This window comes from Benincasa hispida, chromosome 2, assembly GCF_027475165.1.
Source record: "Benincasa hispida cultivar pf3 chromosome 2, pf3_genome.v1.1, whole genome shotgun sequence".
Classification (NCBI taxonomy): Eukaryota; Viridiplantae; Streptophyta; class Magnoliopsida; order Cucurbitales; family Cucurbitaceae; genus Benincasa; species Benincasa hispida.
Genome location: NC_143479.1, coordinates 16,867,182 through 16,883,650, shown reverse-complemented (window position 1 = coordinate 16,883,650; position 16,469 = coordinate 16,867,182).

The following is a 16,469-nucleotide window of genomic DNA, read 5'->3' as shown; positions in this document are numbered from 1 at the left end:
GTCGGAGCAAGCGTTGCAGTTCTTCAAGGAAGAAGGTGATCAAGGGTTGATCGCATCGTATAGACGATGGGGTAAGCAATTGTTGAGTATCGGGTCGTGTAGACGATGGGATGCTAGCGTATCGTTTAATGTGTGCGCACTAGACGATCGTTTAGGTTAGTAAGCTTCATCGCTTATTAACTGACTAAACGATCACTTAGTAACACAAGGTAAATTGTTTACTTTTCCTCGCGTTAAGCGATCACATAGACGATCAGGCTTCGTAGCTTCGTAGTCGTCTACGTGATCGTTTAGGTTTTGCATCTATCGTCTAGTGCGCATTGGGCGATTGTCTACCTTCAACGTTTACTACACGATGGAGTCCTCTTGGTGGTTCAAGACCCAGTTCGCTCAATGAAAAATGTAATAGATAGGGTTATTTCATTCCAATTTTTGTAAAGGCTCATCCCGGTCTATTAATCCTTTATTTATTACATGTGATATATGTTTATAATATGTTATATGGTATGCACACATAGTAATCCCACCTTAGGTTATGCATTAGTCATGCATCATCTCTTTATTGTAATTGTTATAATTTAGAGAAGCATGATTTAATTATGTAAGTGCATGCTCATGCATCATATAATATAAGAGTTATATTTATGCATGCATAAAAAGCATCAACATACATCATCTTTATATTATAATTATTATAGTATAAGGGTGAATGACAGCATGTTTGCTTGGTTATTATGTGTTATATAAAAGTTATGTATAGTAATGACCAGACATTGCATGAAGCATGACACATAGGTTACTTTATAATTGTTATAAACACCTTGTTGTACGCAATGGATTTTTAGTTGTTTCTTTTTAAAAGTTAAAAAGAAATTAGAACTAAAAGAAATAAGAAAGTCATGCATGCTCACTTAGGTTTAATTCATGGTTTTAAAGTGTTTAAAACTTGGATCACATAGACCTAAGATCACGATTCTAATATGATTAGCAACCCTAAGTCTTTAATATTTTAATCAGTTTAATAGGATTAAATTGGCTAATAAAAGGTTAAAGTGTAGCAAATCTATCTATAAGGGACCTTTTGTCTAAGGTGGGTTCTGTCTAGGCTAGGTTATTTAAGTTGATGGAAATGTAACACCCCTACCTAGGAATTTACCTGGAAAGGTGAATTAGATAGATTTGATGCATGCATGCAAGTTAAGAACAATCCATTAAAGTGTTTAAATGTGACTACTTGAACATGCTCATATTTTATAGACAAACGTTGTTTATGAGCAAAGTATTAAAAAGATGACTTAGACTAAAATTAGTAGCAGGATTGTCTAGGTTAATGAACCCCTAGGTAGAATATTCAGTGGGAAGTACTTGAGGCATAAGATTCTTCACTTAAACCTTTCACGTTTCTCCTAAATAGTTCACACCGTGAGATCTACCCTCGGCCTCGAGGCACCTTTGGCGTGTCCCCCTAACGGATGGTATTTGGGTAGGTCAATATCAAAGTGGATGGAGAGAGTGTTCATATTAAGTGAGAGCGGGAAGTGCGACAGCATATCCCTCGGTCTCCCTCGTTGGGTTGAATAAAGTTACTGCACATCGCCTCGAGGCACCCTGGGAGTGTCCCCCTAAAGGATGGTAGTTTTGTAGGTTTCTTTATTCGATCTCTTGTAAGAGGATAAGGTAACTTAGTCTCTTGTCCTAATCAGCTTCTTCTCTACGGTGGGCTCATTAGGGAGGAACTGTGGCACCAAAAGCGAGGGATCACACTTACGCGAAATTGTTAAAGATTAACAGTTGTATACCAAAAAATGGTGGCTATTAGGTTCAATTCCAAGAGTTGGTTCTGCCTAATGGTTGAGAATGTCTCATCTCAGAGAAGGGACATCTGATCACCCCACCGGTGACATTTGTCCTACCTCACTAGGGCATCAATGCAAAATAGAAGTCTTTAACTTAAGGTACTTGAAACTGTTTTGCAAAAATGATTGGTTAAAACTGGTTTAGCAAATTCTTATAAAGTTTTGTTCATATTTTCAGCAACAACTTTTTCAAAATGGAACCAGCCACATTGGCTTTGTTAAGTGCTAAAAAATTAACTGACGATAATTTCGCAACATGGAAACACATGATCACGACGATCCTAATCATCGAGGATCTCATGTTCGCTCTCACGGAGGCCTGTCCTTCTATTCCAACTTCCAATGTCGCTTGAAACGTTCGGAAGGCATACGAGCGATGGACAAGGGCGAATGAGACAGCCTGAGCCTACATCTTGGCAAGTCTTTCTTAAGTTTTGGCCAAGAAACACGAGCCTATGGTCTCAGTGCGTGAGATCATGGAGTCCCTACAGAGGATGTCTGGACAACCGTCTGAACAGCTTATGCATGAGTCTCTTAAATATATATTCAACTCCAAAATGGAAGAAGGCACATCTATTCGTGAACATGTGCTTAACATGATGGTCCACTTTAATTTGGCGGAGTTGAATGGGTCTACCATCGATGAAGGCAACTAGGTTAGCATAATCCTGCATTCTTTGCCGGAGAGTTTCCTGCACTTGTTAGCAATGTGATTCTTAACAAAGTGAAATATAATCTTACTTACAACTCTCCTCAACGAGTTGCAGACCTACCAATCTTTACTGAAAAGTAAGGAGAGCAAGAAGGGTGAGGCAAATGTTGCTTCATCCTCCAGGACATTCCATAGAGGTTCGACCTCAGGAACGAAGTCTACATCTTCTACTTCTAACTCTACAAAGGGGAAGAAGAAGAAGGGTGGTAAGGGAAAAGGAAAGGCACCTGCTAACCCACCACCTGTCGCACCAGGGAGGGCTCCACTGGTTGAAAAGGAAAAATGTTTCCACTACAACCAGGATGGACACTGGAAGAGGAACTGTCCTCACTATCTGAAAGAGAATAAGCAACCAAGGCTAAGGCTAAGGCCGATAAAGGTAAATATGATTTACTAGTTCTTGAAACTTGTTTAGTGGAACATGATGATTCAGCCTAGATAATTAATTCGGACGCCACTAACCACATTTGTTCTTCTTTTTAGGGGATTAGATCTTGGCGAAGGTGGAGGCTGGTGAGATGATGATGCGAGTAGGCACCGAGCACGTCATTTTAGCTGTGGTAATGGGAGGGCTCCAGTTAGCTTTACAGAACAGGTTTCTTATTTTGAATGATGTATATATTGTTCCCGAACTTAAGAGGAACCTAATTTCTGTAAAGTGTTTATTGCAATCTAAATATACTATCTCTTTTAATGTGGATAAATAATTTATTCATAAAGATGGAATTTTTATTTGTACTGCAAATCTGCAATCTAATTTATATATGCTAAGGCCATTAGCCATTAATTCCCTCCATAACACAGAATTGTTTAAAACTGTTGTAACTCAAACAAAATGTCGATGTATTTCTAAAAAAAAAATGCCCAACTTTAGCATCTTCGTTTAGGGCACATCAATCTCAATAGAATTGAGAGATTGGTGAAGAATGGACTTCTAAGTGAGTTAGAAAAAAAAAATTCTTTACCAGTGTGCGAGTCTTGCCTTGAGGGTAAGAAGACTAAACGGCCTTTTACTGGAAAAGGTTATAGAGGCAAAGAGCTTCTTGAGTTAGTACATTCTGACCTTTGTGGTTCTATGAATGTGCGAGCCCGAGGTGGCTATGATCGATTTTACTGATGATTACTCCAGGTACGGGTATATTTATCTTATGCAACGAAAGTCTGAATCCTTTGAAAAGTTCAAAGAGTTCAAGACTGAAGTTGAAAACGCATTGGATAGACAGATTAAGACACTTCGATCGGATCATGGTGGAGAGTTTTTGGACTCGGCATTCCAGGACTATTTGATGGAACATGGAATCGTTTTCCAACTCTCAGCATCGGGTACACCTCAGCAGAATAGTGTAGCAGAGAGGAGAAATAGGACCTTGTTGGACATGGTTCGCTCGATGATGAGTTACGCTTCCTTATCGGACTCGTTTTAGGGTTTCGCAGTGGAGAGTGCGGTATGCATACTTAATTGTGTTCCCTCCAAGAGTATTGCGAGAACACCTCAAAGTTGTGGAATGGGCTTAAAGCTAGTTTACGTCATTTCCACATTTGGGGTTGCGTTGCACATGTGCTTGAGGCTAATCCCAAGAATCTAGAACCACGATTGAGGTTATGCCTCTTTGTAGGCTACCTCAAAGGTACACGATAGAGTTATTTTTATGATCCAACGGAAAATAGGGTGTTTGTTTCAACGAACGCTACTTTCCTAGAGGAGATCATGGAAGGGAGCACAGTCTGCGAAGTAAAGTCGTGTTGCGTGAGCTTTCCAATGAAACTACTGAAACTTCAACAAGGGTTGTTGAAGAGCTTGCTACATCAGCAAGAGTTGTTGATGGGAGTTCATCTAGTAGTCGGTTCCACCTCAAAAGTTGAGGGAACCTCAACGTAGTGGGAGGGTTGTGAACCCACCTGTTCGCTATCTGGATTTCACGGAAATCCTTGCTATCGTAGCAGATGGCGATGTTGAGGATCCGTTATCTTATTAGAAGAAAATGGAGGATGTTGACCAGAATGAATGGGTTAAGGCCATGAATCTCGAGATGGAGTCGATGTACTTCAATTCAGTATGGGATCTTGTAGATTAGCCTGATGGGCTAAGACCTATAGGTTGTAAATGGATACAAGTGTCAATGGGGTGCTGATGGGAAGGTACAGACCTTCAAGGCTCGACTGGTGACAAAGGGTTATACCCAGGTAGAGGGAGTCGACTATGAGGAGACTTTCTCGCCTGTTGCCATGTTAAAGTCGATCCGCATCCTCCTGTCCATTGCAACTTATTATAATTATGATATTTGGAAAATGGACATCAAGACGACCTTTCTGAATGGAAATTTTGAGGAGACCATTTACATGGTGTAACCTGAGGGATTCATAGCCCAAGGTCAAGAGCAAAAATTTTATAAGTTGAATCGGTCCATTTATGAGCTGAAAAAGGCATATCGATCTTGGAACATATGGTTTAATACTACGATCAAATCGTATGGCTTTGACCAAAACGTTAATGAACTTTGTGTCTATAAGAAGATCTCAATGCTTCAATAGTCTTCTTAGTGTTATATGTAGATGATATACTACTCATTAGGAATGATGTAGGTCTACTGACTGCAATTAAGAACTGGCTAAATGAAAGATTTGAGAGAGGCTCAGTTTGTTCTTGGTATACAGATCTTTCGGGATCGTAAGAACAAAGTGTTAGCACTGTCTCAGGCATCATACATTGACTCGATGTTGCTCAAGTACTCGATGCATGACTCCAAGAGGGGTCTCATGCCGTTAAGCCATAGAGTCACTTTGTCTAAGGACATGTGTCCTAAGACGCCTCAAGAGGTTGAAGAGATGAGATGGGTCCCATATGCATCTGTTGTTGGCAGTTTGATGTACACCTCCATATGCGTCGCCGACTCTACTATGGAGGCGGAGTACGTAGCGGCCTGCAAAGCTGCTAAGGAGATCATCTGGCTCAGGAAGTTCTTGACAAAATTGGAAGTTGTTCTAGATATGTCTAGGCCCATTACCCTATATTGTGATAATAGTGGGGTAGTGGCGAACTCCAAGGAGCCGAAGAGTCACATGCGCGACAAACATATAGCGCGGAAGTATCATCTGATCTGCGAGATAGTGCATCGAGGGGATATGATCGTCACGAAGATCTCTTCGAAGCACAATGTTACTGACCCGTTTATGGAGGTTCTCATGGCTACAGTGTTTGAGAGTCACCTACGAAGCATGGGTCTACAGGATCGCCCGCGGCTGGACTAGGACAAATGGGAGATTTTCTTTACTAGGCTTTTATGCCCTAGTTTATTATTTTGTACTAGTTTTATGTACACCCCACTTCGCTTTAGGACAAGTGGGAGATTGTTGGGGTTGATGCCCTAAAGTCTCGTGTCTTGTAGTTTGTAAACACTTTGATTGAACGCTTGTGTTGTATAATATATTATATTTACTTAACATCTTGTTTTTTACTTAGTTGTATGTTTTATTTGCTTTACCACAAACCAATAAACATAAAATCCCTGGTTATCTGTATGTAACTTAAGCATGTATGCTCTGACATACAAGTGGATCATGTCTTGAGTGATAACCAAAATGGTCTGTAGTATATAGATATAGAAGGGAAACCTTATCCGGGTAACGTTACGGATGCAACCTGCTTTGAAGAATGGTTAGAAGTGTTATGACTTGTCACAGATGGTCTGATCCTGATCATTCGTGTAAGGGACATGCGAGCAGGGGCGTCCTATACAAAGAGTTTTTTATAAGGCCTGACCATGTGTGTACAAAATGTTTACAAACTATGAGACCACAGGGAGAATTAGGATACCAATCCCAACACCTCTCTACTGCGAATGCAAGTGGTGGTAGTGAAAATAGGGGATAATGTGGTGGCGGTACATATTTCAGAGCTAAATGAGAATTTCGATCCAAATACTTTTCATATTCATGAGGATCTCTGCAAATCCAAGTAGTTTAAAACCCTATTTTGGATTTTGTTTAATAGAAACTGATGTGGGTTTGTTTGTTTGTTTGTTTTTTCTTTGTTTTTTTTTATTGAATGATGATATTTTAATTTTTGAAGGTGGATTTTTAAGTGAGGATTTGTGAAGGAGAATCCTGCGCTTTTCAATTGACTCATAAGGTTTGACTCAATTTTGTAATGGTTCTTGTTCTTGGAACAACCACTTCGGGGTATCAAATTTTTTAACTTCCTCTTTAGTTCAAAAAGGCAGTTCTTGAATTTTTTGACACATGGTGTCATAAATTATAAAATTCATAGTAGTGATTTGGGATTTTAGTACTTGGATTGAGTATTTGAATTTTAGTTCTTGCCAAATTGTTTGAGCACACGATTAAACTGTTTTGAAAGTAATGCAATCAATTCGGCAAGAGGATCTTTTGAATCTTTATCGTCACCAATCAAATCTTCTTTAACAGTTGATTGAATAAAAATTCCCTTATTTGTCTTTTCAACTTTCCCGTCAAAGGACATTTCAAAAGTGAGTAAGGAGCCAAATAATTCATATACTCTCAACTTTGTTATGTCTTGAGCTTCCTCAATGACTGTGACTTTTATGTAAAATCTCTTGGGTAGAGATCTTAAAACTTTCCTGACAAGTTTTCCTTTTGAAATCTTCTCTTTTAGAGCAAATGATTCATTTGCAATATCTCACAACCGAACATTGAATTCAGCAATGGATTCCTCATCGTGCATTCTAAGGTGCTCAAACTTTGATGTCACCAATTATAGCCTGAACATCCTTACTTTAGGTGTTCCCTCATGAGTAATAAACATGATATCTCATGCCTCCTTAGCTGATACACAAGTATTAATAACTCTGAATATGTTGCGATCTACACCATTGAATATTACATCAAGGCACATGAATTTTTCAATAAGGTTTCATCTTCTTCTTCAAATTACTAAGCCTCTAGCTTCAAAATTTTCTTTCCATCCTCAGACTTGATAATAGGATGTGTTCATCTGGATACAACAACCTTCCAAGTTTTTCTTTTAATCGATTTCAAGAAGGTAGTCATTCGAGCTTTCCAGTACGAATAGTTTGTTTCATCAAGAACATGTGGACTAGTGGTAAAGCCTCATTCCTTGATTCCATCGATGATTGAAGCACCTAAGATAAAGGTGACCTGCTCTTATACCAATTGAAAAAGTGTTAGGATGACTCATCACTCAATATGTGGTTGTTAAGTTGAAAGCACTGACAATAATTGTAACAATAAAAATTTCAATAGAAATAAAACAAGTAAAGACACACAACAGTTGGTAACCCAGTTCAATGACAAACACCTACGTTTGGGGGGCTGAACGCCCAGGAAAGATAGTCCACTAACATTAAAGAGTTAAGCAGTTTACAACATATTACTTATCTATAATACCCCAGTTACTACAGTGGCTCACGTAAAGCTTAATTCACACGTCAGCTAGGCCCCCTAGATGTGAGACTCCCTCTAAACTAAACTTAGGCTCCCCCTAAGTATGTTAATATTAGCAACGAACACTTCAACACCCGGCAATGTGTGAGACTCACTCTTACGACAATATCTTTTCCAATGTTAGTGAACTCCCTTCATTGATGATATTTTGATTTTTGAAGGTGGATTTTCAAGTGGGGATTTGTGAAGGAGAATCCTACATTTTTTAATTGATTCATCAGATTCGACTCAATTTTACAATGCTTCTTGTTCTTGGAACCACCACTTTGAGGTATGAAATTTTTTAACTTCCTCTTTAGTTTAAAAAAGTAGTTCTTGGATTTTTTGACACATTGTGTCATAAATTATAAAATTAATAGTCGTGGTTTGGGATTTTAGTACTTGGATTGAGTACGTTGAGAGTATTCCAGATCATGCGTTGATTTTGTGTGTTTTATTTTTATGGGTTTCTCCAAATTAGACAAATATATAGTTGTAGGGTAAATTTTTCATTAGTTGAATGAAAGTCACTCATTAGGCAGCTGGTTTTCAAGCTTTAATTTTATCTTTTATGCTTTAATATTATTCTCTAGTATTATGAGGTTTGGTTTGAGTTAGTTTGGTTAAAATGAGTAGTTTATATTGTTATGTTTTAGATTAGTTGTTTATTTATATTCTTGAGATTAGTATATGAGATGAGTTTTGAGATATTTGAGTATTGTCGAGATAATTTGGAGTTAATTTATGGTTGAATTATATGCATATTTGTGTAGGTATAATGGTTTACTTCAGATAACACAGCCTTTAAACTTTCTGAAAAACCGTTAAGATGACTCGTCACTCAATAGGTGGTTGTTAAGCCGAAAGCACTGACAATAGTTGTAACAAAAACATTCCAACAGCAATAAAACAAGTAAATGTTGGGTTTTATGTCCTAAAACTCGCAGTTTGTAAAATGATAAATATTTTCTATTATCAATATACTTGTTATTGATCTCATAAATTGTATGAAAGTCTAAATCCAATAAACTAAGACCCATGACTATTGTATGAGTACTTGAACTTTATCTGGAGACATAAGAGTGGATTGGGTTCGAGTAAATAGTTATAATGATCTATGGTACATGAATGAGGTTGGGTACCTTATTCTGGTAACACCATTGGAATCGGCCTACTCTGTGGTTGTTACAAAGAGTTGTAAAGTGTTACATACGATGTGGTTCTAATTAGTACATGTTATGACATGAGGAGTAGGGGCGTACTATGCAATGAGTTTGCATAAGATCAAGACCATGAAATAAATCACTTTTACTTTATAAAGTTGTTTAATATTTAAGACTGACTATTTCACCTACTAGGTAACTCGATCTTAATTCTGAGCTAACTATGAACTCCTGTTTATTCGAAATTTCCCTTAGATTTGCATTGTTGAGGGTTGGATCAACAACGCCGGCTCAATAAGACTCTCATTTCAGGGGTAAGACTGGATAGATAGCTGGGGACATAGGATACAAGACGGAGTGTACGCCTACCCGATTTAGGGATAGGAGAAAGGTTGTTCTCTCAAGTACTGAATCTAGGTCTTAACAAGGGGCCCCACCCTCTCACTGGGTTGAGAAAGTTTGGTTTGGTGATTGGATCACAAACTAGTTGTTCATTAGAGGATCACTAGGGACTCGAGGAATAAGACGTAATCTCGGGGGTAAAACAGATATTTGACCCAGCCGTTATTACGAACAACCTATGAAGGGTCGAATTGCTGATTATGGTTAAATCATGTGGACATAATATATCTACAATGAGGGGAGTGCAACTATGGGCATTAGTGGAATGACCCATTAGTTAACGAATGGAGATTAATTTGGTCTAATGAGTTTAGCCAATTAATCTGCGATCGTTGGAGCCCATGATCTGTAGGTCTGCGAGGTCCCCCTACTAGCTCGTAATGGACTAGCTCTAGAATAGCGTGATAAGTTAATTTGAAACGTTCAAATTAGAATTAAGGGATTTAGTAATTATATGAGATATAATTATGTTTAATTTTAGAATTAAATGGAATAGAAGAATTTATATATTTAAATATGATTTAAATATATAATGATGGACATGTGTTAAAATTAATTTAATATTTGATATTAAATTAATTAGGTTTTATTTATTAATTAATTGATTTGTGAAATTAATTAAATTTTCATTTTTAAAATCAAATAGATTTTAATCAAAATTTGATTTTTAGATAAAATTGAAAAAGGAAAACAAAACTAAAACACAAATGGAAAAATGGGTTTTTCCATTATCCATCTTTGAAGTAGCTCATACATGAAGCAACCATTTGCCTTGTCTTCTCCAAGCATGAGCTGCAACTCATGCACCTCTTCTCTTTGCACGTTGATCTGCAATATAATGAGAAGATTGGAGTGAAAATTGGGCATGCAATCTACATAAATTTGAGAGAAAATTCGGTTTGAAGAAGGGTTCTTCAATAAAGGTTGCTGCAACGAGCTTTTCTCCTTTATCCCTTGATTCAAGCTTGTTTTGAGTCCTACAACTCAATCTAGAGCACCAAGAGAATAGTAGGGAAGATCTTGAGGTGGTCTACAACAAGATATGGAGAAGATAGCAGCTAAAGATTGGAGCTTTGAAGAAGTTCTACAAGAGGTATGTCTTGAAACCCATTTTTTCCTGCAGAAACATGCTTTATATTATGCTAAAATTAATGAATTTGAATGCTTAGATGATCCTTGTTCTTCCGCGGATGTTGATACATTCCTACAATAAAGACATACAATAGTTGGTAACCCAGTTTTGGTGACAAACACCTATGTTTGAAGGGTTGAACGCCCAAGAAAGATAGTCCACTAATATTAAAGAGTGAAACAGTTTATAACATAGTACTTATCTGTAATATCCCAACTACAATAGTGGCTCATGTAGAGCTTAACTCACACGTCACCTAGGCTCCCCCTAAATGTGAGACTCTCTCTCAGCTAAACTTAGGATCTCCTAAGTATGTTAATATTAGTAACGAACATTTCGACACCCGATAGTGTGTGAGACTCCCTCTTACGACAATATCTTTCCTAATGTCAGTCAACTCTCTTCAATGATGATTCTTAGGGGAACTCTCTAATATGAAGAACTCTTTTCTTCGAAAACTCCCCCTAAGACTGAGAATCCCTTCTTTGGAAGCTAGGGCTTAAGCTTCCCTTAAGCCATAATAATCTTAAAAGTCTTATATTCAATGGTAGAATAACTTGCACAACGGAATAAAGTGAGCAAAAAGCAAGATCACAATGCAGGATAATTTGACCGAAGGCTGCAAACCTCTTGCTCTAAAAAACACAAATCGACATAATAAAAAATTGCTCATCGAAAGCATACCAGAACACTCCTTTTATAGAGGAATCTAGAAAAGAAAACATCTCCCAAATAGGAGAAAATAAGTCGCGCCGCAATAAAGAAAAATATCATACTACATCAATCTGCCAAATATTACCAGATTAGGAAAGTATTTCGCAGGAAAATATTCTAATACAAAACCTAAAGTTAGTACTTTATTTGAGACATTTGTAAAGCCTAGTACTTTATTTGAGACATTTGTAAAGCCACTGTCTTAGAGAAAATTATAATGTCAATAAATCAAATCTCAAACATTTTTTTCATATCATTCACAGGACTATATCTTCGGAGGTATAAATTTTATTTTTGTCTTGATCAGTTGATTGATTATTGGAAATTCTTATTTTTCTTGTTTTTCTTCTATGTTTTAGATTAATTGTTATATTTATATGCTTGATATTAGTATCGGGATGAGTTTAAGGATATTTGAGTGTTGTTGAGATAATTTAGGTTTAATTTGGGGCTAAAAAAATGTTAAACATGTCATAAATCTATTAGCCACAAAATTGAAAGTTTAGGGGTCTAATTCACATTCTTAAAATTAAGGACTTGTAATTTTACCAAAATTCAAATGTACATATGTAAATATGTTGACGTCTCAATTCCATGAAAATGTATGTCGTTAGAAATATTCATGTTGATGGACATGCTTTTAGAAAATATTTTCAAGAAGTTCATAAAATATGTTTAAACTAACAAAAGAGCCTTGTGAATCAATTTAGACTTTCACTACAAGAATTTTGGTTATTCCCGACAACACTTATCCTGACGCACAAAAAAAGTCGGTGAATCCAACTTATCCCGATGGTAAAAATAACGGGTCGAGATAAAATGACATCCCGACGTTCTACTAACCAACCATCGGGCATTCTGGTTTTTGCCCAACGATTATTTATGACCGTCGGGAGTTTTTTTTTTATCCGACGATGGTTGAACAACTGTCGGGTGACATATGTAATATCAAAAAAATATGTATTGGAATTTGTAAAGTTAGCCCGACGGTTTGTGTTTAACCATCGAGGTTTGTTGAATTCACCCAATGGTTATTGAGGACCGTCAATCGTTCCAATCTTGACCCGACAGTCTACAAAAATCTACGGGATTTCTTATTTTCGCCCGATGGTGGTCGAACAACCATCAAGTGAGATATGTAATAGTAAAAAAAATATATGTATTGGAATTTGTAAAGTTAGCCCGACGGTGCGCGTTTAACCGTCGAGCTTGGAGACTTATGCTGACGGTTGTCAGTTAATTGTCGAGCGTTCTAAGTTCTATTATAAATATAGCAATATTCTTATGGGAATTTGGTGAACTTTGGCCGACGGTTGTGTCAAAACACTGTCGGGAGTTCTAAGTTCTGCTATCAGTAAGTGGGTGATCGTTGGCAAAGATTAACTTTATCTTGACGGTCTGGCAGTCAACCGTCAGGAAATGCCCGATATAAATCTTCCCCCTTGGGCTCACCATTTAATCTTCTCTCCTTCATCTGCCCGATTTCTTCTTCTCGTTCATTCATCCATGCACTCCGATTTCTTCTTCTCCTTCATCCGAACAAATTTCTTCTTTTCCTTTATCCGCTCGCCATGGTCGCTGTTCATTCATCGTGGTCGTTGTCAGCTCACCGTGGTCGCACAGGTACTTATGGTTGGATCACTTGCTTTTGGTTCAATTTTATTCTGATAATGCAATTTCCATTAATGGGTTTTAGTTTTTACGTCTTGGGTTATTGTTTTATCATGGTTGTTTTGGCTAAGAACGGAGTTGATTAGAGTATAGTGAAATTTGGACCCAATGATGGAAAATGTAAAATTCTCTGCCATTTTGTTCTGGGAAGTGAGAAATTTTACTTGTTTGAAGAAGTTTTAATTTGCATGATGGGGTGATGGGGGAGCAAAGAGGAGGGAAAATTATTCAGATGTTTTTCAGTTGTGAAAACTGAGTTTAGGGCAAATGACAGCAAATATATCTTGAATTCAACATGTGGGGTGGAGATTTGAAGCTTTGACGTTTTGGTCGAGAATATAATACCTACAGTCCAACTATGTTCAAGTTGACATGACTACTTAAAATATGCTTTAGATCAACATTATTTCCTTTAAGTTAGAAAAAAGTATTATGAAAAAATATTTTTGTTCTTATGATTTCATTCATATATTATATATTGAATATTGAATTCAAAAGTTGATCGAAGTTTTACTAACTTAAAAGAAAGAAAAGTTGAATATAAACTAACGTAATCATATCATGTGCATTTCATAATAATGTCAATACTCCGCTTGACCCATTGATTGTGTATGAATGATAATCATAAACTAACAAGTTCTTTTTAATTGTATTTCTTATTCTTTCAATAGTCTAAGCCAAGTTTAATATAAACTAATGTATTTATCATTTTAAAGTTTAGTAGGTGGTCCTAAATTAATTAAGAATGGATAAAGAGTGGATTAAGATTAGGAATAAGTTATCAACTAAGTATGTAGAAGGAGTATATCAGTTCCTTGAAGTTACAAAACTTCATGTTAATAATTAGGGAAAAACAAGATGTCCATGTAGAAGAACGAATATTTTTATGGGACTTACTCTCACAACAATATCTTTCCCAATGTCAGTGAACTTCTTTCATTGATGATATTATGATTTTTGAAGGTCGATTTTCAAGTGGGGATTTGTGAAGGAGAATCCTACATTTTTTAATTGACTCATCAGGTTCGACTCAATTTTGCAATGGTTCTTGTTTTTTGAACCACCACTATGGGGTATGAAAATTTTTAACTTCCTATTTAGTTCAAAAAAGCAGTTCTTGGATTTTTTTGACACATGGTGTCACAAATTATAAAATTCATAGTCGTGGTTTGGGATTTTAGTACTTGGATTGAGTACGTTGAGAGTATCCCAGATCATGAATCGATTCTGTGTGTTTTATTTTTATGGGTTTCTCCAAATTAGACAAATATATAGTTGTAGGATAAATTTTTCATTAGTTGAATGAAAGTCACTCATTAGGCAGCAGGTTTTCGAGCTTTAATTTTATCTTTTATGCTTTAATATGTTTTGTTACTAAACTCTGTCCATTTTTAGTGTACATGTTTTGTTACCAAACTCTATCCATTTGTTGTGTATATGTATGTTTGATAAACTACGATTATTGAGACTTGGTTTGAGTTAGTTTTATTCTTTAATATTATGAGGTTTGGTTTGAGTTAGTTTGGTTAAAATGAGTAGTTTATATTGTTATGTTTTAGATTAATTGTTTATTTATATGCTTGAGATTAGTATATGAGATGAGTTTGGAGATACTCTAGTATTATCGAAATAATTTGGAGTTAATTTATGGTTGAATTATATGCATATTTGTGTAGGGATAATGGTTTACTTCAGATGGCAAAGCCTTTAAACTTTCTGAAAAACTATTAGAATGACTCGTGGCTCAATATTGTTGGGATCGGTGTCCTAATTCTCCCGAAGTCTCGTTGTTTGTAATTATACACATTGTTTATGAATAAAATAATTGTTATTTCATTCTGGCATTTACTCATATCTAATAAACAAAATTCCATGGTTATCTTATGTGAACTTAAGCATGTATATGAGATATACAAGAGGATCATGCTTTAAGTGATAACCGAAATAGGTCTGTAGTATAAGAATTAAAGAGGGATTTCTGATCCTGTTGATACTAAGGATTTGGTCCGCTTTTTAGGGGTTTGCAAGTGTTGTAAACTACTACAGATAGTAGATCTTGACCATTCATGTGGAGACATGCAAGTGGAGGTGTCCTATACAAAGTGTTTGTAAAAGACCGGACCACGAGATTATTCGTCTCTATATATAACACCGTTGATACTGGAGACTTACATCTCACCTAAACGATCATAGGTTACATGACCTCAATCCTGAGTGTTTTGAGAACTTCTGTCTTTAAGGGCAGTCCTTTGATTAGTATGGGTGAGAGTGGCCAGATTGCCAACTCAACATGCCTACTTTTTTAGGACTTGTCTGACTTGGGAGCTAGGAACTCAGTTACACAAGATGGAATTCACTCCTTCCCAGAAGTAGAGGTAAGTAGATAGATTGCTCCCTTAAGGGCTGATTTCGGGGCTTGAACATAGTGGCCACGACTTCTCTTTGGAAGAGAGGACTCAGTCATAGTAGGACTATGACTTATGTTCATTAGAGGGATCAATGGTACTTAAGGAGTTAAATGTAACTACAGGGGCATAACGATTACTGGTCAAGCTGTACCTACGAGCGATCTGTGAAGGGTTGTCACACTTTTGATTGGTTAAGATGGACACATAATATATTTTAGTAAGGAGACTTCAGTTATCGGTCTTTAGTGGAGTGTCTGAAAATTAACGGATGGTGGATCTTGTGACTAAAGAGTTTAGTCAGTTATTCACGTATCGTTGAAGCTTCAAGCTATAGGTTCGTAAGGTCCCCTTGGTAGCTTAATGGATTCAAGTTGAGAATCAGCTCTTGGTGTTGATTTGAATTGTTCAAATTGACAAGATGTAATTTGATTATATATGATATGACCGGTATGATGCATGAGATACATCAAGTGGAGAGTTAATGTAACTGAGATTTACATTAAGTGCCATGGAATAGAAAAAGAGTTATGGTTTGTATGTTTCATGAGATGAAATATTAAAACTATAGGTTATAAATATAGTATGATAAGTTGGTTATCATTTATATTTATAATAATATTAATTATTGGATAATTATTTTTTTTCTCTAATAACCAATTGAGTGGGAGGTTATTGGTGGTTTCATGGTAACCGTGAGATAAAAGGAAAAATGTTTTCCTAAATTTAGTGAATGTTGATTTAAATTTTCCACACTCGAAAATTACTCACGAAACCGTTGTCAAATAAATCATATTTACTAAACGACAACTTAGAGATACTAAACGATCATGGAGTGTTCCTACACGTTAGACACTCAGCTAGACGATTAGCTAAACGATCGCATAGCTTTAGCTAGACGATCGCATAGCTTTTGATAAATGATTAGGCATCGACCTATATGATAGACTTTATCATCTCCTACTTGCTCAATCATTTACACGATTGTTCTCC